General features: G+C 42.5%; 1 protein-coding gene across 4 annotated transcripts in view; it reads left to right on the top strand.

Moving 5' to 3' along the window:
• OLAH (oleoyl-ACP hydrolase) overlaps positions 1 to 19,634 on the top strand; it is an 891,885-nt gene that overhangs the window by 213,880 nt on the left and 658,371 nt on the right. Inside the window, exon 1 of one of the 4 annotated variants that reach the window (XM_044067519.1) lies at positions 1,833 to 1,859. The exons of the other annotated variants lie outside the window; for them this stretch is intronic. The gene's annotated coding sequence lies outside the window, so the exon portion shown is untranslated. Of the gene's footprint in view, positions 1 to 1,832; positions 1,860 to 19,634 lie in introns of those variants that run through there. 4 annotated transcript variants of the gene reach the window in all.

Genomic DNA, 19,634 nt, shown 5'->3' with positions numbered 1-19,634 from the left:
ATTTTCTATTGCAACCCAACAGGGATGCCCCCTTTCTCCCCTTCTTTTTAACCGTACTTAGAACCATTATTTCTACTCTTGCTGCAGAAAACATATCATTCAATACCCAAAATATTACATACCAAAATAAGTCTGACCACATTTGCTGATGACTTGAACCTATATTGTGAAAACCCCATATCAGACACTAAGAAGATAATCACAACCCTGAATACCTTTATATACTTATCGGATTATAAGGTTAATCAAGATACATCTTGTATCTTCCCAATTAATTCCCTAGCTCATAAAGAGAATGTTTTTATAGACTCTCCATTTCACATAGTATATTCCTTCAAATATCTAGGAATTAGTTATGACCATGCCACACCTTCTGTACTACATTCCAATTTAACGAAATTATGGTCAACTATATCCCAAGATATGTCTAGATGGCAACAGCTGAAACTCCCTATACTTTCTAAAACATCCATTATTAAGATGAATATCCTCCCAGAGATTCTATATTTCTTCCATGCATCTCTCTCATCCATTTCCAATATTTTTTTCTCAAAAATTCACAAGGCATTTGCGAAATTTATATGGTATCCAAAAGTAGTCAGGGTATCCTACATAAGACTTACACTTCCAAAAGATAAGGGGGGGGGTCTTGGCATGCCAGTCCTACAAATTTATTACAGAATTTTACATGCTAATTGACTAATTAAAATTGCTAATTACAAACTAAATGCCCGTTTGCGATCCCCTCTCTGGGTTAATATGTGGTTTAATCACGTTTTAGACAACAACCTTAACCCCAAAGCTCTTCCCTTTATAGACCCATTATTTCTTAAGAAATCAAAATTGCATCATATACTAAAGGAAAAAATAAAATCTTTTCAGGAACTAGTCAAATCTGTTAATTTGGAAAAAGTGCTCCTCCTTTCACAGCCTATTCATCTAAACCCTAATCTCATGTTGAATAGAAATATGATTAATTTATCCAGTTACCCTCAAATCAAAGATTTTACCATTTGGGATATCCATAAGTTTAGGGATTTATCACCCGCAAAATTACGTGATACCCTAAATTTGTCCAAAAAATATATCATAATTCTGCGTGAAATAAGGGAACTTAGATTGTCTTTTGCTATGTCCTTTTTTGAGGTTAGTATACTGTGCCTCTGTCTAACAGTGACACAGAAGTGATACCCGGGGTAAACCTACGATCTCCCATCCACTCATCAAGATTCCCCCCAAAGAGAGTCAATGAGGGACTCTGCCTAACCTGGACTATTTTATTCCAGAGTGAAGGGAGCCTCCGGGTCAGATTGTACTAAGATGTCATGGAGTGGCTTCAGGAACATGGCGGTCACATATATAACCTCATAAAAATTTTTAATAAAAAGTCCCAAGAAAGAAACGCATCTATTTATAGAAGTTCTGGAATGCCCTATTTGAACTTTTGTCTGATAATTAAATTCCTTTTTCTGTACTGATGGTGGGTACCTCTAAGACAGAGGCACAGTATACTAACCTCGAAAAAGGGCATAGCAAAATTAATTTAAAATGGGTGGCGAAAGCCAAACACACTCTGGCTAGGCTTATAAATGCCCTAGGGCAGATAGCCTAGTATGAACCTATGAACCTATTCCTATTATGTGTCCTAGGAAATTTTCCTTTCCCTCTCATTTTGCCTTTTTGGTGTGTGGCTCAGAACAATGCATTTATGCTTATCTTCTCTGATCTAAAAATATGTAATTGTAATCACAGTCAGTATTGTCTAGCTTTAGTGAATTTTCTATTTGAAATTTTTTAAAATATAATCCAATTATTTTTCATAGGGGTTTGCCCAAAGCAGCACTTTGTACATATCGTAGGTAAGAATTGCTTTTCTATGTTATCTTCTTTATGAACACTTATGTTAATCTGCATCTTCTTGTGTTATGTTCTGTTTTTTTTTTTGTGTATATGAAACGGAATTTAATAAAGTTCAATTTGAAAAAAAAAAAGAAAATAATGACAGACATTTGAATTTCCGATTTCATATCCTTCAGAAAATTCATGCTAATGTAAATCCTGTTATCTTATCAACTTTCTAAGTTTGTAAGAGCAATATTTAAAAATTGTCCCTATTTTAGTCCTTTGCCCCACTTTTATTTATGGCTTTGTCCAAATTTATTGCTGTAAAAGGTTGAGAGGTATGTGGGAGTTCCTTTCAGCTAGTTGACTTCTTTTAGCCAAGATAATGAGGCTAGTCTACAGTCATATTTGAGGTTATAACTAAAAGCAGAAGAGAAGTACTATTAGACTCAGTTTTTATACACTTTGCTAGCCTAGATTATATTTTTTACAGGAATGAAACCACAGAGCTAAGGAATTCCTTTATCTGTAGAAGAGGCCTTTGCTGCAAAATTATAATTTGAGCAGGCAGCATACTTTGGAATATTCTCAAATTGTCACACATTGTAGCATTTACATTGTTACCTATCTGTTTGCAAGCTGGTTTCGTGAATTTAGCTAAAAGGTAATGATTAGACAAAAAGAAAAACAGGAGTCATTCTTTTTTATTTACTACCTTTGCACCAGTCTTATCTGTTTGACTGTGTACACTACCTTCACAGGTGTAATCTATTTCAGCTTGTGGTACGCAAACCTTCTTCAATGGCAGATCAACAGCAATCTATGATAAAATGACAGCAGGGTAATTTTCACCCACAGACTGCCTGCATGCATACAGATTGATAGCTAGTTTGACTGTACCCATAAAATGTTTCAGTTTGTTCATTAATTAAAGACTATAGCACTATAGACTATAGGGCGGCGCAGTGGTACAGCGGTTAATGCTGTCGTCTCACAGCAAGAGGTTCTCCGGTTCGATTCTCGGCTGGGGTGCCTTTTGTGTGGAGTTTGCATGTTCTCCCTGCGTTCGCATGGGTTCCTTCTGGGTACTCCGGTTTCTTCCCACATTCTAAAGACATGCTTCTGGAGCATTTCTCCCTGGGCCTCCGCTGAAAACAGGATCTGTGGAACCTAGTCGGACTTTCCCGGTCAACAAATGTTAAATAAATAAATAAAAAAAAACTAGTATTGTATATCAGCGTGTTTTACACAGATGAACTGTAGTTAAAAAGTTCCAGATGAGTTACTGCCTTATGGCCAATTTATAGCAGTGTAAGTCAGTTTCATCTACAACCTCACTCCATGCTCACCAATTATAGCAAATTAGATATGTAATTGTGGTGTAATAAAAACTCCAATTGCCACAGTTATAACTTTGTTCACAGAACTACATACTAGCCATACAAAGCCCGAGTAGGAAGTAATTGAAACAGAGTAGGCTGTGTCATTTTTATTCACAGACTGTATGTACACCTATCAGTTATGGCTGTTTTATGTAAACTTGAGATGTTTCATTATGATTAAATAGAAAATAATGGCCAAAGTAATACATTTAATTGTTTCTTATGCACAGTAGACCTGAAAAGCTAGCACAGTGACCATATTGTGACATATAACAACAGGGTCAGTCCTCATCTTCCTACCCACCAATTATAGTCACTTTGCCAGTGTGCAACTCAAATGTTTCTGCTGAAATAAAACACAAATTGTCTAAGATTTTTCAAATGTGTCTTATATGAATGCACAGTAGCCTTATATAGAAAAGTCTGTGACTCTCTAAATGTGATAAAGTAACAGCATGGCCAATCATTTTGATTCATAGACTGTCTGCATACATGCAAGTTATGGCAATTTTACTGCCTAAGTATACATCAGATGTTTGTGATCTAATAAAAATAATGACAATGATAAAGATATATAACTAATACTCCACACAAATGCACAGTAGCCCTGCAAAGCCAGATCAGTGTGCATAGGTTCATAGGTAGGTGCTAGGCTATCGGCCCTGGGGCCTATACAAGCCCAGCCAAAAAGGTACCCTGGCTTTTGCCACCCAAGAAAATTATTTTCCTGTGCCACTGTCGAGCAGAGCCACAGAGGTGATCCCCGGGGTGAATTTCCTATTTCCCATCCAATCATCAAGATTTTTCTTGAAGAGTGCTAATGAGGATCTTTGTTTGATATAGATAGGTAGTTTATTCCAGAGTATGGGAAGTCTCTGGGACAGGAATCTATCCCTCCGGCATGTTTTGTTTATTGTGGTGACAAGGTTTAGGTCCCTAGAGCATGAAGCTCGGAGAGATTGAGATTTCTTTAAGTGGAGCATGTCCAACAGCTCTGGGTTTGACATAACCTTGTACGTTAGGCAGAGATCACCTCTGAGTAAGTGATATGCGATGGAGTAAAGCTGGAGTTTTTTGAGACGGTCTGCGTAGGTCATTTGTTTTGAGGCTGATAATCCTCTTTTTGTGAGGTATTTCTGTGGCCTTTCCAATTGTTGTAGATGTCTTGTGAGGTACATACCAAAAGGGGCGTTGTACTCTATAATGGGGCTAATGAGTGATGAGTAGAGGGGAACAATGACCTCTTTTTTTCTGGATGAGAAACATTTTGTGATGAGGTGTGCCACGTAGAAGGATTTCCTGACTACTATGGCGATGTGATTATCAAAGGCGAGACTACTGTCCACCTGTGTCCCAAGGTCTCTTATTACACTTTCAGTGTTAAGTGTACTACCGCCTATGTTGTAGTTCATGGGTACAGAGATTTTACTAAAGGGGATGACAATGCACTTTTTGGCATTGAGCTTGAGGCCATGGCTTTGACACCAGGCATCTGTCTCAGTGAGGCCCTTTTGTAAGATGTCCACATCATTAGGAGTTTCGATTATGGCTCCTAGTATGCAGTCATCTGTGAACTTCATTAGCCAAAGACCTTCTCTTTTAGCCTGTACTTCAGAGAAGTATATACAAAACAGGAGAGGACCCAGGACTGAACCCTGTGGTACTCCACTTGTCACTGGTCTGAAGTCAGATTTGGAGTCTGCTACTTTCACAGTGTGGGTTCTGTCAGTGAGCCAGTTGGTAACCCATCTTGTGACACAGGGATTTATACCTAATTTAGTGAGTTTATTCTATAATTCCAGAGTGGGGGATGGTGTTGACAGCCTTGGCAAGATCTAGATAGGCTGTGTGAACCACCTTACCCTTGTCTACGGCTTTGGTGACTGCTTCAAAGAAATCTATCAGGTTTAGGAGACATGATCTGCCTTTTACAAACCTGAACTGGGTGTGGTCCAGAGTTTGGAGATTACCAATGTCTTTGTTTATAAGTTCCATAATGATACATTCCATGGCCTTTCAGACCAGGCTCATCAAGTTAATGGGGCGGTAGTTCCCGGGGTCCGTGGTGGCTCCCCCCTTGTGGAGTGGGATAACCGTCTCTGTGCACCATTCAGCAGGCACAAAGCCTGAGGTGAGGCTACGATTGAACTTGGTACTTAGGTGGGGTGCCAGTTTGTTCTGTAGTTCATGTAGAACGCAGCCTGGGATGTTGTCTGGTCCCATGGATGCTGTGTTCTTGGCTTTGGAGTGTGTGGTTTTTACCTGCACAGCCGTGATTACAGGAACTTTGCATTCTTCTGGTATAGAGATGGGCTCTTTAGGTGGTGAGAGGGGGGTAAAGTTAGCACTTCTGCCAGGATGTTGGCAATATCAGTTGGGTCTATATATTTAGTGCCATTGTGCTGTAACTCAGAGCAGATCTGAGTGTTGTCATTCAGATTCTTGACATAGCTATAGAATGCTTTGTGGTTGTCTTTAGAATCTGTGGCGATTTTGTTTTCGTAACTAGCTTTGGAGGATTTTATCAGGGATCGCAGCTTCTTACTGAGGCTGACCAGGGAGCTCCTCCACTCATGGGATTTTACTCTCTTTTGCAACAGTTAGTTTCTTCCTTCTGTTGTACAGTTTGTTTATGGCAGGGGGCCACCAGATTGGCTTCCTTTTTTTGGAGGATAGCATCTTGGTTCTGTTTGAGATAACACGATCCATGCACTCTTTTAAGTGCTTATAAAATGCAATTGTGTAGGATTCAGTAGTTGTAACTATATTGTCCATTCACCACTTCTGTCTTAAGAAGCATGAAGTTGGCTTTGGAGAAATTTTTTGCCATGGTTTCCTTAATGAGTGGTGGGGGCAGGATGTGGATATCTAGGGTAATTAGCTTATGGTCAGATCGGACCATTGAGATGTTGACCATGTGTGGAACACCGGTCACTCATGTTAATAATGACTAGATTTAGGATATTGTTGCCCCTGGTGGGGGTGTGGATAAGTTGATCCAGGGCATTGGAGTGTATGAATTCCAGAAAGCATTGAGCGAAGGAGTTGGTACATGAGTAGTTTTCCCAGTTAATGGTGGAGTAGTTGAAATCGCCCATTATTAGGGTGTTTGGCTAAACCCTAATATTTTTCCAGTACATCAAGAAAAGAGGAGTGGGAATCCTGGGGCATGGTGTGTGTTCTGTAGCAAGCTACAATTTGGATTGCAGTTTTTTCCAGAGTTAGTTGCACTTGAATAACCTCGGCTGCATTATGCTGAGCAAGTAGCCTGGAGGTGTGGTTATCCTTAATGAATATAGACACACCTCCGCCTTTGGTGTTCTGGTCTAGGTTACATGGCTGAAAGGTGTGGTATTAGTTATAGCCTGGTAGTGCAGGGGTGCTCTCTGGAGCCTTGAACCAGGTCTCAGTCACTGCAAAGATATCAATGTTCTCCATTTTAAGGAGTGCCTCGAGTGAGTGCATTTTGAGATTTAGACTTTTAGCATTGAGTAGCATCACCCTCAGTTTTTGCTTGGCTGTTCCTGTTATGGTGGTGAATTTGTCATTTGAACCTTGCCTAAAAAAGGCACTATAGGGCCGGCAAGAACCTTAGCCAGTATCCGGAATCCCAGGGGTGACAGGTGCAGGCCATCTCTGGCAAAGCATTGTGGTCTGTTGACTGTGTCATCCCAGGCAGACAGATGCTGGATCCCTTTAGAATGGCACCAGAAGCTTAGCCAATTGTTGAAGTCAGTCATTTTATCCATGCACTGCGACATCATTGTGGGTGATGGCAGAATGCTACTTGGGGCTAGGGTCATACCTGACTGGGCTACAAGATCAGAGAGCTCTTCCAAGTCTCTTTTCATGTAGTCCAGGGAGGTACATCTCAGGTCGTTCACACCAACATGGACAATGACAGAGTCATATTTGTACTTGTTGTGGAGTGACCTGAGTGTGTGTGGCGGATCCTGGCACCCGACAGGCAGCTGAGAGTAACCTTCTCCTCCTTTAGCCTGGTGAGTGGGACATCATTGTGCCTGACTATAGAGTCACCTATGACTAGTGTGTTGGGTACGTTGTTTTGCCTTATTGGCTGTGGCACACTGAGTCTGCAGGCTATGTGTCATTTGGGTTGTGTTGGGGGTGGAGGTTGCTTGCATTTCTGCTTTGGAGGTCTCTGTTGCTTGAGCAGATTATTATTGAGAGCCTCCGCGAATGTTTTTGTATTTCTATGTGTGGATTTTGGTGGTGTAAATTTAGTGAGACTGTGATGAGTGTGGTGTAGTGGAAGTGTTTACCTTCTCCTCTTGACTGTCACGTTCAGCCTTGATTGGAGAGAGCTTTACCTCCAGTTTGGCTAGATAAGTGCATCTCTCATAGGTTGTAGTATTGGGTGGTAGGAGGAGAGGGTTGTCTGTGTACATGAGGCAATTTCTACGTTGCCTAATGCCCAGATTCATCAGATAGACAGGAGAGAACACTGGGAGCTGACCCTTGGACATGCCTGAGTGAAAAACGATTTTCCTCTAGATAAGTGAGGAAAGTGAGTACAAGAACTGTTTTTCTCTAAGCAAGTGAGGAAAGCAAGTACCAAAACTGTTTTCCTCTAGGTAATGAGGAAGGTTGAGTGCTGTAGTAATTAGTAGGTTATTTAGTGCTTACAAGTTCTGAACAAATGCTGATCACGAATAAGCAAATTCAAGTGCTAAAACTAAGAATCTGTATCTGGACTAAACTAGTTACAGGAAAGGGGGGAAACGAGTGCAAATGCGGGCTTTTAAATCAGAAAGTTGACAGAGATGGAAAAACTGCCCAAACGGCCAATAACTACAATTTCTGGGCCAGAACCACTCCTTATGTGGTAGATAGGTTACCTAGTGCTTACCACTCCCACTGATAAGCAAGAAGGCTTCCCTCCAACACAGAAAGCTTGTGGGGGCTCAGAAGTTTACACACAGTCCTGGATACAGCAAATCTGAATCTGGACTACACTAGTTACAGGAAAGGTATTTTTATATATATATATATATATATATATATATATATATATATATATATATATATATATATATATACATTTATATATATATATATATATATATACAGAAAAGTAGCTAAAACAGCAGTTCATAGGTTCATACTAGGCTATCTGCCCTAGGGCATTTATAAGCCTAGCCAGAGTGTGTTTGGCTTTCGCCCCCCATTTTAAATAAATTTTGCTATGCCCTTTTTCGAGGTTAGTATACTGTGCCTCTGTCTAACAGTGACACAGAAGTGATACCCGGGGTACACCTAGTATCTCCCATCCACTCATCAAGATTCCTCTTGAAGAGAGTCAATGAGGGACTCTGCCTAACCTGGACTGGGATTTTATTCCAGAGTGAAGGGAACCTCTGGGTTATGAATCTGTCCCTCCAGCATGTCCTATTTATTTCAGTGCTGAGGTTCAAGTCTCTCGAGCGTGTAGCTCGATGGGATTTGGATTTTCTGAGGTGCAGCATGTCCATTAATTCTGGGTTGGACATGGCTTTATACGTCTGGCACAGATCGCCTCTGAGCAGGCGGTATGCCACTGACTAGAGCTGGAGTTTCTTTAACCGGCAGCATATGGCATCTGTTTGAGCCCTTTGATCCTCTTGGTGAGGTACTTTTGGGGTCTTTCCAATTGCTGCAGGTGTCTGGTAAGGTACATCCCAAAAGGGGCATTGTACTCAATTATAGGCCTGATGAGGGATGAGTAAAGAGGCACGATGACCTCCCCTGATCTAGATGTGAATTCCTTCATGATTAGGTGGGCTATATAAAATGTTTTTCTAACCACTTTGGCCACGTGGTTGCCAAATGAGAGATTGCTATCAACTTGGGTCTCCAGGTCCCTAATTACTTCTTCCGTACTTAACGGATTACCACCTATGTGGTAATTTGTGGGCACTTTGTTTTTGCCAAAGGGGATGACTATACACTTTTTGGCATTTAGCATGAGGCCATGGGTCTGGCATCAGTTGTCTGTTTCTATGAGGCCCTTTTGTAGGATGCTTGTGTCGGCTGGAGAGTCGATTATGGCGCCCAGTTTGCAGTCATCTGCGAACTTGGTCAGCCACAGTCCTTCCGTATTAGCCTGTACCTCCGAGAAATATATACCGAACAAGAGAGGTCCCAGGACTGAGCCTTGTGGGACTCCACTTGTAACTGGTTTGGAGTCTGACATGGCTCCAGCAATTCTAACCATGTGGGTTCTGTCCTTGAGCCAGTTTGCAACCCATCTAGTGACATAGGAGTTTATATTTAAGCTGGTGAGCTTATCTATAATGCCCGAGTGGGGTATTGTATCAAAGGCTTTTGCAAGGTCCAGGTAGGCTGTGTGGACCACCTTCCCCTCGTCAATGGCCTTGGTGACTGTTTCAAAGAAATCAACCAGGTTTAAGAGGCAGGATCTGCCCTTAAAAAAGCCAAACTGGGTAGGATCCAGTGTCTGTAGGTCCCCAATATCTTTATTTATGAGGTCCATGATGATCCTTTCCATAGCTTTGCAGACCAAGCTAGTCAGGCTTATGGGGCGATAGTTTCCAGGATCCATTGAGGCACCACCTTTGTGGAGAGGGACCACTGTTGCTGTATGCCACTCTTTGGGTACATATCCTGTAGTAAGGCTGAGACTGAACAGTAGTTTTATGTTTGGGTTTAGTTCTTCTTAGAGTTCATGTAGGATGCAGCCTGGAACACCATCTGGTCCCATTGATGCTGTGTTTTTTGCTTTGGAGAGGGCGGCTCTTACCTGAGCATCTGAGATGTCAGGGGGGCAGAACTCTGCTGGGATAGATATTTGCCCTTTTGGTTTGGAAGGGTGGGGAGAGAAGTTTGTGCTGAACCTGTCCGCTAGGATGTTGGCAATGTCTGTGGGTTTGGTGTATTTTTTGTCATTTTGGACTAATTCTTAGCATATCTGGGAATTCCCACCCAGGTTCCTAACATAACAAAAGAAAGCCTTGTGATTATCCTTAGTGTCCTGTGCAGTTTTTCTCTCGAACCTGGTCTTAGACGATTTTATGAGTGCCTGTAGTTTTTTGCTAATACTAATCAGAGATGCCCTCCCTTTTTGGGATTTTGCTCTATCATGTAGTAGCTTCCTCCTTCTATTGTATAGTTTGTTTATGGCTGGGGTCCACCAGACAGGACGCCTAACTTTGGAGGATTGGGTCTTGGTTTTATTTGGGATTGCATGATCCATGCATTCCTGAAGGTGTTCATAGAATGCGTTTATAAAGGATTCTGCGGTCTGGGCCGTATTTTCCACAGGCCCGGGGGCTTTGAAGGATTCCAACTCAGTTTTGAGGAGTGTGAAATTTGCTTTAGAGAGGTTTTTCACTGTGGTTTTCTGGGCAGGGGCTGGTGTCGGGATGTAAATATCTAGTGAGATTAGTTTATGGTCTGATCTTACCAGTGAGGGATACACTTCTGGTCTGGAGCATAGAGTCCCCATGTTGGTGATGATCAGGCCCAGTATGTTTTCCCCTCTTGTGGGAGTGGCAACAAGGTGTTCCGTAGCATTTGAGTTTATAAATTCTAGGAACCTTCGGGCTAGGGTGTTGGAGCTAGAGTAATGCTCTCAGTCTATGTTAGGGTAGTTGAAGTCGCCCGATATAATGGTGTTTGGAGAGACCTTCATATTTTCCAGTGTTTTCAGGAAGGCCGAGTGGCATTCCTGGATTTGGGAGGGTGGTCTGTAGCAGGCTATAAACTGGAAGGCAGATGTTTCTGACAGTGGGTGCAGTCGCGTCCCAGTGACCCGAATACCACAGAGTATAAGGCTGGCGTTGACGCCGGCCTTAGACGCTGGCGTCGATGCGACGCCTTACTATCGCATGACGGCGTCATTTTTCCTGTCTTTTTTGCCCTAGTCGCATGGTCTTTCATTTTTCTGCGAGTGCAGGTTGGCGTTCTGAGTTTTTCGATTTTCTGTTCAGACGAATAAGATAGAGGCTAAAGTAGTAAGTTGGGAACATTTTGGTTTTTCTTGCCTCAGTATTTACTTGGATGTCAGAAAAGTCGCCTTTCCGTATTCTTTGTGGAACAATTGCAGCGCTTAGGGATTCCGAATATTATGTTACCTTGTTTAGTCATACTTTACCTTGACGCGTTGTTGGTTGGGTACTACGTTGCTTTATTTAACCATTTCAGGTTAAGAGGAGGCTCTATGTGCTATTTTAGTGTTAAGCATGCTCTGAGATTTCTCCAAACCGGAGTTTCATGCTCAGTTGAGTTAAGGCGAATTCCGTTGGGGAACAAAACAGTGAAGTCTAGGGGTGAGTAACCGATGTCAGAAAGCGGTTTAACTGTATTTTGCTCAGTTTTGATAGGGATGTATCATACATTCAGTCAGGCAGATGAAATTTACAGGGCTTTGTTCAGGCAGGCCGCCTTTGTGCAGATTTGGGGCCAGGCAGACAACTGTTCTTCCTCTGTTTCCCTCTCTGGTAGAGACCTCCTTCTGTAATTATACCTTGCTTTAGAGATTAGGCCAAGAGGCTTCATTTCGCAGCGCAAGGACAAAACAGTGAAGCCAGATGTGCCTAGAAACCTTATGCCTAAATCGCCAGAGATTTAGGCTCAGGGATAGAGGTTCTATGCCCCACCTGTTCGCGAGTCCGACAGAGTTTGATAGTTTTGAACAGTGTTCAGTGAACAGCCAGGGCTTTAGCTCTTCTGGAAGACTACCTTCCCTTTCTGATTCTGATGTGGATGATTCCGCCAGCTCACTTTATACGTCTACTTTTTTTTTTTTTTTAGCAGAGACTCTTCACTCCATGAAGGCACTTTAAATGGGAAGATTTGTTATTTACAGTGCTGATTTAAAGCCTGATGTAGCTGATGATGTGCCTGGGCCGTTTGTGGAAAAAGTTTTACAGAAAATAAAGGACAAAGCTTTGCAAGAGCAGAGCAGTAAAAATTTAAAGTAGGTCAGGTCTAGGCCAGGGAAATAGGTGTGCTGGGACAGTGAGGGTAGCTAAGGGTGGTTCCCCTAGAGCTATGTCTCCCAGTTCCAGGGGTAGGTAAGGGAGGGGTGGGAGCTCCTAGGCCAGGGTCACCACCTTCCAGATAGGGTGAGGGCAGGGGTCAGTCCTGTAGCAGAACCAATGACTCCAGCCTCTTCAGCTGCCACAAATGAGGTGTCTGGCAGCTCCTTTGGGGAAGAAGTGGAAAGAGCTCAAAGAAAATTGGGATTTAATTTTCATTTTCAGAGTGGGTGATTGATATCATTCATCGGTTGCTGGGGTACTTCCACACACAATGCCTTTCACAATTTCCTGCTGCCACCCTCCCCCACTTCAAAAAGATGGCTCACAAGCAAGTTTCTCAGTTACTCCAGATAGGGGCTATTCAGCCAGTCCCTGTGTCAGAAGGGGGGCTCGATTTTATTGTACCAGAAAGAACCCAGTTTATAGGAAGGGGAACACATGGATTTGGAATTAACACATTTATCTATCCCTTGGACTTATCTGACATCAACAAGTTCAAGGTGTTGACGCTGGCAACCCGTTGCTCGCTGCTGCAACTGGATCTGATGAGGGTAACTGGATGAGCAAAGCTTGCATCTCTCAGGAAGCTTACCTTCATGTGCTATAAGTATGGGTGGCTGAAAGTATCTGCGGTTTGAACGGAGATTTTCATTCATCATCAGTCTTCATGTTATCTACTGCCTGGCATTCACAAAGGTTCTGGCTCTTCTGGCTTCTTATCAGGCTTCAAGCTTACTCAAGGCATCCAGAGCACTCCGTCTCGCCTGATTGGCTGATTCCTTCTCAAACACCTCAGACAGAATCTGGAATGCTAAGAGTATGTTATACTAGGTAGGGTGGCTCTGTAGCCTATTAGTCTAGTACCTCTCAACCCCTCAAGCTTCTGGGTGTGTGAGACTGAATACTACAGAGCAGGAGGCTTTAAACAACGGACAAACAAACAAAAGAGTCTTCACTCTTACTTCCAACTATCTCATATCATCATCTCTGAGCGACTGCAAGACAGGTCCTTCAATTCAAGGGGGTTCATGGCATCTTTCTCTGGTGCTTCCCAATACCACCCAAACTATATATGGAAGCTGCAATGGTATAATGGAATGGACACAGCACCTTGAGATTTGGACACTGTCATTCAAAATCAAAACCTTGCCTTCAAAGGAAAAGGTGTGGTGGGCTCAGGCATCACCAAAACAAAAGGGACTCTCTGTCTCGCCAGCGTGCGATCAGATTTTTTCGACAGATGCCTCGACACTGCTTGGGGAGCTCATCTAAATGGAAAGTGGATACAAGACAAGTGGCCAGGGCAGACATAGATCTGTTCGCTTCTCCACTACTTCTAAGGAGTCTGATTTTGCAACACTTTTAGTACACAGGCAAGGTCGCGTATTATTTGAGCAGGACTAAAGATTTTAGGCAGTCTCAGCAGTTACTTGTTTCTTTTTTTTAAGTTCTAGGTGGATTGGCTTTTGCATTGCATTTTGCCTGGTTTTGCCAGCGTTTTACAAGGCATGTTGTCAGCTCCTGCTACTTTATAATTTGCCAGCTTTTACCCACTGTTAGTTGCACATGGATAGTCTCTGATGCTTCGTGCTATGCCACCAACTTGGAGGTGTGGGTATCTTTGACGAATATTGATACTGCCCCTCCTTTTGTGGTTCGGTCCAAGTTTTGGGGCTGAAAAACATGGTATGAGTTATAACCTGGTAGTGCTGGGGTGCTCTCAGGAGCCTTGAACCAGGTTTCTGTTACTGCACAGATGTTCTCCATGCTAAGGAGAGTTTCGAGTGCATGCATCTTGAGGTTTAGACTTCTGGCATCGAGTAGCATTACTGTTATCCCTTGTGATACCTATGGAGGTGGGTTTGTCTTTTGAGCCTTGCCTAAAAAAAGGCACTATGGGGGTGGCAAGAGCCTTTGCCACTATCCGAAAGCCCAGGGGTGACAGGTGCATGCTGTCCCTACCGAAGCATCGTGGCTTGTCAAGCATGTCATCCCAGGCAGACAGGCATTGGATCTCCTTTGAATGACACCAATACTTAAGCCAATTGTTGAAATTGATCATCTTGTCTTCATATTGTGGCATCATTCTTGGTGAGGGTAAGATGCTACTCAAGGTCAGGGTCATACCGGCCTGGGCTACATGCTCAGAGAGCTCCTCTGTCTCTTTTCATGCAGTCCAGGGAGGTATGTCTCAGGTCATTCACACCAGCATGGACAATGACGGAGTCATATTTGTACTTGCCTTGGAGTGATCTGAGTGCTTGTGTTATGTGGCGGATCCTAGCGCCCGACAGGCAGCTCACCATGACCTTCTCCTTGTTCATCCTGGTGAGCGGGACGTCAGTGTTCCTGACGATAGAGTCACCTATTACAAGTGTATCAGGTGTGTTGTTTAGCCTTAAAGGCTGTGACTATTCGGCACACTGGCTTTGTGAGCTATGTGTTGCACGTGTTTTGTTTTGGGGTAGCGGTTGCTTGGGTGTCTGCTTTGGAGGTCTCTGCTGCTTAGGCAGATTTTTATTTAGAACCTTTGAGTATGTTTTTGTGTGTTTATGTGTTTGGTTTGCTGTCATGGTAGGTCTATGTGAGACTGGAATTGTAGTGAGTGTGGTTTCCTTCTCCTCCTGACTGGTTACGCCAGTACTGAGTTGAGAGAGCTTAGCCTCCAGTTTGGCTATATGGTTGCATCTCTCACATGTGTTGCAATTTGTTGGGAGGAGGAGAGGGTTATCTGTGTACATGAGGCAGTTGTAACATTGCCTCAAGATTCCCAGATTCACCAGCTGGACCGGAGAGGAGATTGATAACTGACCTTTGGACATGCTAGAATAGTATTGGGAATTCCTTTATAATTGAAAAAAAGGGCCAATGGGGAACAAAGTACTCAAGGGGAGTTTGTGAGGGTGTAGTGCTTTTAGTTTTTTAGTGCTGACTTATATAATTGCTTTAGTGAGCAAGTGCCAGGCTTTAGAGTGGGAATAGGGTGTTTATTATGAGAACTAGATCAGTTCTAAGGGAAAAAGTGAAGAGCAGACTTTGTGGAGCCGAGAATGGTTTAAACCCAATTAAGCGGCGCTGCCCGATGCTGCGCTATGCGCAAAATTGCGCAAAGCTGCGCTAAAGCAGGTTTTATACAGGGGGACTTGAAACAGCTAGAAATTGGCCCAAAACGGCCAATAGACTACCATATTCTTGAGCTGGGAACACTCCTCCAAGGATAGATAGGCTGCTCCAAGCTCCCCACTGCCACTGGTGAACAAAGAAGCTTCCCTTTATCCAAGAAAGGAAATGGGCAACACAGGAACTTTCCAAAAGTCCAGAATACAGCAAAGCCTGTATTTGGACTACTCTAGGTCAGGAAAGACGGGAAACAAGGAACATTTTTTTTTTCTTTTTTGCAACAAACAGCAGGAAAATGCAATAAATATGTAACACAGGCTAGCGCACTTGAGTGTGTAGCCTCAACACGTAAATGCAACAAACAGGACAAACTTTAAAAGTGCAGGTGCAAAAACAACTTTAAACAGTTTAAAACAGTTCAAGAAGCAGAAATACTTGCAGTTTAGCTAGATCGGGCAGTCACCCAGGTAGTAGCAGGAAAAAAAAAACACTTTTATCAGGTTAGCAGTCACTCTTTTAGCCTCTCTGCTGCTAGCACCACTCTGCAGGACCATAAGGAGCTTGGCTTAGTAGTAACAAGCGCAAAAACTGCGCCAAAGTGGGTTTTATACAGGGGGACTTGAAAGAGCTAGACATTGTCCCAAAATGGCCTATAGACTACCAGACTACCAGCAGTAAAAACAATTCCAATGCAGTACAAGCTAGCACACTTGAGTATGCAGCAATGTTAGACCAAACAGTTTAAAAAATGCAATTAAATTAAAAATGACTAAAAACAAGTGCAGAAGGAGTCTATTAGGTAGAATGAGGTAAAGAGATGGGACTGGAGGGATTATCCCAAATCAAATCTACAGTGGGGGGCGAGCAACTACAAAAGCCTCCAAATTTAAACAACACGGGAATAGGGAGGGTGGGTATGGGAAAACCAACACCTTCAGCAGAGATCTGAAAACTATACAGTGAAGCAAAAATAACAGTGCACAACTCTGAAGTCAGCCAGCAATGATATAAAATTAGTCAAACAACAATTACCAGTACACAACTCTGAAGTGCCAGAAAAATATACTCAGCTCTGTATATCTCCATATAGTTTGAAGAGCACTCTGTCAGGACACAGGAAGGCTCCAGCAATGATATGCATGATCAAAAACCAGGGTCAGTGACTTTTATCCACAGACTATCTCATACCCACCTATTGCAGTCTGACTATTTATACCCTCCAATATTTGATATGATCAGATAAAAATAGTAACTACAGCAGAGCGTTTTATTTTGTTCAACAGAAAACTTCACTATCCCTGAAAAAGCAAGCTCAGTGAAGTTGTGTGATTCGACAGCAATTTTATCTACATGTCTGCCAGTTATAGCCACATAATTGACTGTCTGTACTTCAGATATGTGATTGTGATATAATATAAATATTATTGTGTCATAACTTGTTTCACACAAAACTGATTTACTGGCCCTGCAAATTGACTCCATTGTTGTCTGATCACAGTTAAATTACTTTCATACATCTCTTTATGTACACATTGGATGTTAGATTGTGACCAAATAAAAGGTCCACTTTATTAACTACATATACTTATGGTCTTTTTGCCCTAATCAAATGGTCACTGTAGTGTGTACTGTAACTTTTCACATAAATGCAGCCCTCCAAACCTAGAGCAATGACTAATTGTGATCATATAATTTTTATCTACAGACTACCTCCATACCCACTAACTATTTGACAGTGTACATCACCAGCATTTGGGTAAAATAAATTAATGGCCACAGTAATGGAGTTTAACATGGTTCACATATGTGCACAGTAACCCTACAAAGTCTGGTTACTGACTAATTGTGATCATATTCATCGGATTCATATCACTTTAATCTACAGCCTGCTACTGTACACACCAGTTATAACTACTTTTGCACATCATATATTTGACTGAGACTGCAAAAACTAAAATCGGTGGCCACAGTAATATATTATTTTTAACTTGTTCCATACAAATTCACAGTAACCCTACAAATACAGATCAATTGCAAGCCCACTCATACAGTTAATCACCCAGCAAACATGTACATAACCATAAAACCCTTTGTGTCCTCTCCAGTGCTTACAACATATTAATGTTGAACTAACTGTGCAGTAACATATGCACACAAAACTCAGTATGTGCGCCATGCAAAGTTTTACATTTCCACAAATACACCAACCACAGTACATTCCTTTCAGAATGTGAAAAAAGTATTGTCAGTTCCTATTCTCATTTATTTCTGTCTGGTGGAGGTCTAACAGTAGCTCTGTCAGGTTCTTGCATCATGCATGGGTCTTGTGCATGTGTTGTGCATGCTTAATACTGGTTGTGAGAGTAAGTAATCTGTTGTTTCCTTTATCTTGTGTATGTCTTCATATTTATGTTGGTCATACAGACTGTATTGCCAGAAAATTACTTTCAAAGGAAGTTATCTTGCCTTCTAAGATAACTAAATAAGAGTAATTAGTAAAAGTATAGTGTATTCCTTCTACACCCTAAAGATATGCCACAGATAAATTGGCAGTCCTCCAAACTGCTCATATGTTTGTGTGTGTTTATGCATGAGCATTGTATGGGTGCCTGTGTGTGTAATGGTTTGGCATCAGCCTTTAAGGTTAGCTTTCTGCCTTAAATTGAGTGCTGTGATAGGCTGCCTCTCAACCTGAGTAGAATGAAGTGAATGTCAGAAGAGGGAAAAGCAGAAAGATTTTATTTTTTCCCTGTATAGGTGCCTGCCTACATTGAATGCAGTTCTTTCTGGCAGGGATATTCTAATTTTTTTGTGTAAGTTTTATCTGCATATTATACCAAAGGGTTATTGCACTACTTTCTTATAGGTTCATAGGTTTATACTAGGCTATCTGCCCTAAGGCATTTATAAGCCTAGCCCAAATTTTTGTGGCTTACGCCACCCCTTATATGAAAAAATACTGTGCCCATTAGTTTGTTGTGCCTCTGTCCAGCAGTGACACAGAGATGATTCCTGGGATAAACCTACGATCTCCCATCCACAGGTCAAGATTTCTCTTGAACAGAGCCAGCGAGGTGCTCTGCCTCACATGGATCGGGATTTTATTCCACAGCATAGGGAGTCTCTGAGTGATAAATCTATCCCTCCAGCACGTCCTATTTATATCCGTGCTAAGGTTTAAGTCGCTTGCTCTAGTGGTTTTGGAGGATTTGGATTTTTTGAGGTGGAGCATGTCCATTAATTCCGGGTTGGACATGGCCTTGTATGTCAGGCACATGTCACCTCTGAGCAGACGGTATGCAACTGAATAGAGCCGGAGTTTCTTCAATCTGGCAGCATATGACAGATTTTGGAGTCCCTTTATCCTTTTGTTGAGGAACTTTTGGGGTCTCTCCAATTGCTGCAGATGTCGGGTGAGATACATCCCGAATGGGGCATTGTACTCGATCATTGGTCTGATAAGTGAAGAGTACAGGGGAACATAGGTATAGTTCCCCATACTAAAGGGGTGGCGTAAGCCACAAAACTATCGGCTAGGCTTGTAAATGCCCTCGGGCAGATAGCCTAGTATGAACCTATGAACCTATGAACAATGACCTCACTAGATCTGGATGTGAATCCCTTCATGATCAGGTGGGCAATGTAGAAGGTCTTTCTAACCACTTTAGCAATGTGAGTGTCAAAAGAAAGGCCACTGTCAACCTGGGTCCCCAGGTCCCTGATAACCTCTTCTGTGCTTAGTGGATTGCCACCTATATGGTAGCTTGGGGTTACCTTGTTTTTCCCGAAGGGTATGACTATACATTTTTTGGCGTTTAACTTCAGGCCATGGCTCTGGCACCAGCTATCTGTTTCCGTGAGTCCCTTCTGAAGGATATCCGTGTCCGATGCACTTTCCACTATGGCGCCCAGTTTGCAGTCATCTGCAAACTTTGTCAGCCAAAGTCCTCCCATGTTGGCCTGTACTTCTGAGAAGTAGATGCCGAACAATAGGGGGCCAAGGACCGAGCCCTGTGGGACACCACTTGTGACCGGCTTGGAGTCTGACATAACGCCAGCAACTCTCTAACCCTGTGGGTTCTGTCCTTAAGCCAGTTTGCAACCCATCTTGTGACATATGGGTTTACATTTAAGCTGGTAAGTTTTTCTACAATACCCGAGTGGGGTATTGTGTCGAAGGCCTTTGCAAGGTCAAGGTAGGCTGTATGGACTGCTTTTCCCTCATCAATGGCCTTGGTGACTGTTTCGAAGAAGTCGACCAAGTTCAAAAGGCATGATCTGCCCTTGA

The sequence above is a fragment of the Protopterus annectens genome, chromosome 3.part1 (assembly GCF_019279795.1).
Source record: "Protopterus annectens isolate FY-2018-M chromosome 3.part1, PAN1.0, whole genome shotgun sequence".
Taxonomy (NCBI): Eukaryota; Metazoa; Chordata; order Ceratodontiformes; family Protopteridae; genus Protopterus; species Protopterus annectens.
This window is presented reverse-complemented; position numbering and strand designations above follow the sequence as displayed.